We start from the raw sequence: 2,357 nt of genomic DNA on the forward strand, positions 1-2,357 counted from the left end.
GTTCTTTAAAGTGCCACAGCACTCGTGATGTGAGATAATCGGACACACTGGTCCCACAGTGAAGGATTTGGACACAAAAAACAGATAAACACTGCACAAAACCTCACGCTGTGAGGTTCCCCATGCCACTTGCATACATCACCCTCTATAGTGGAGAAGTGTGGCTCACTGGTTAGAGGAGGCAGACCCTGAAGCAGAGGTCAGCCCGGGACCAGGGTTCAATTCCCGACTTGGCAGGGTCTTGACTCCATATGTCCACGGACTTGATAATTCTCGCTTCGGTGCCTACTTGAATCACGAGTTCACACTCTGCAACTCTGGGCAATAGCTTGCTTAATCTCCACAACGGCCCCTCGCGGCGGGATGCCTGGCTTTCACCTTGCGGATGCCCTGTTGGGGTTATCTCACAGGGGAATACCAGGACGGGTTCCCTAAGCAAGCGCCGAGATGCCTCCGGGTAGTCGTGCGCTATATAAGCACGTAATCATTTCATTTCATTCATTTCATTTCATTATTGCAGCAGGTGTGGGATTAGTTCATGATTTAGTCTTTTGAGGGTGTCGAAGCTAGTCCTTGACATAGTGCCAGGCCGGTGTGAAAAATGCTGCCAGCTAGCTGAGCCGATATGTGGAGAGATTTTTAGGTTCTGTGCTGGGGACGCACCAGTCATCTGCTTCTTGAGTTGACTGGTAGTGCTTCCGGGCAGATTTGTTGTAGACAGGAAGGTGCTCCACTGAGTCCATCGACAGTGCCTTTAGATAAATGACTGCATCAGTTCCAAAGCCCTCCATGGAGCAAAGCTGCAGGTCACCCTGGAAGTACTTGGCATAGAGTCTAGAAATAGGAAGACCATATCCAAAATCAGCCAGATGTGTTCCACCTGCACCTAGCTGTGTCATGGGTGCAGTAGAATACATATAGCTGAAAAGCCTTTCAATATTAAATAGTGGGACACCACCTCCTCTGTCACTCCTCTTAATAGCGACATCTTCGCTGCCCAGAGCCACCATCATCTTGATGGGTGGAAGTTAGGGACTGGAGCTGTGGTGTTCCACTGTGGCTCGCATGGCATTCTTGAAGAGCTCAAAGAGCATGTGATAAAGATGAGATGGGGCATATACAATGTGAATGGGGTGTCTTGGATCATTAGCAGTGACTGCCTGGATTTCCAGATTAGGCAAAGCCATATAGTATTTATCACACAGCATCTTCGCCATTTCATAGGCATCTCTCACTACGTCAGTCACATCACAGTTCGGATCAATGCTTCAAATGTGTTTAGGATGTGCAGGGTTCGTTGTTGCATTAAAAATCAAAGTGTGCTGGTTGATCAGCATGTGGATAGAGATGCGGCTCAGGTAAAAGCAGTCCGTAAAGTATTGCACATTCTGATTTGTCACTGGGTCGATGCCGAAGGCTTCCTTGTACTCAATGACCCTCTGGGCCATAGTTGCGACCACATCATTGTGCCGGTTCCTGATGGTGATGGTGCGTTTGTGAACTGTTCAAGGGTGCTCTGGTCCTCTGGACTCTTATGAAGAAACTCCAGGATGTCCAACAACTCTGAAAATACCAGCTCTGCACCAGCTGAACGGAAGAGGTTCCCAGCAGTCGATCTGGTAGCAAGTTAATCTCTTTCATGATGTTGGCGAGGTGCACTGGCAGCTCCTGGCACAGGAAGGCAAAGGAGGTGTTTTCACAGGCATTGCTATATCCAAAGTCCAGGAATTTCTTCATGGAGAGCGGGGAGGGAGAAAACTTAGAGAAATGATCGATCTGCTTTGTGGCGCCCCCTGCCCAGCTGGCGGCTAGCATCAGGGAGCGAACCAGGGGCATCCTCATAGTGGGGCTGTCAGAGGAGGACGTTCATGGGCTGCTGCGTGTCTGATCTCTGCATTCCTAATCCAGGGCTTGTTTTCAGGGTTGTCAAGCTCAACTCTCCCAGCCTGCTATTTCTTCCGGATTTCAATTGAAACTCTCTTCATTCCGCCTCTAGATTTCGGGTTCTAGGTCCCTGGCCTCGTCCAGAGGGTCTCGGTTGACTCTACGTCTCTTGCCGAATGAGAACTGAAGCATTTTTATTATTATAAAACGAAGACATAGTTGCTGCTTTTTTATTTATTTTATGCAACTAACATCCATTGACAAAGCCAATAGTCCTGGCTTGTTGTGGGTCTAATGTTACTAGATGCAATGATAGAAACAGCAAAATACCAGTCGGGCGGCACATTATGCTCAGTATATATTTTACGGTGGGGTGTTTTGAGCTACACCCTTAATTAGATCAAATACGCCCCTTGAAGAGACCCCCAGATTATTCATCCCACTTAAAGCCCTGGAAACAACACCATATCACA

At 48.1% G+C, this 2,357-nt stretch overlaps 1 pseudogene; it reads right to left on the reverse strand.

Moving 5' to 3' along the window:
• Positions 1-611: 611 nt before the first annotated feature.
• Positions 612-1,836, reverse strand: LOC146856769 (pyruvate dehydrogenase (acetyl-transferring) kinase isozyme 2, mitochondrial pseudogene; annotated as a pseudogene).
• Positions 1,837-2,357: the final 521 nt, after the last annotated feature.

This window comes from Triturus cristatus, chromosome 3_2 (genome assembly GCF_964204655.1).
Source record: "Triturus cristatus chromosome 3_2, aTriCri1.1, whole genome shotgun sequence".
NCBI lineage: Eukaryota > Metazoa > Chordata > Amphibia > Caudata > Salamandridae > Triturus > Triturus cristatus.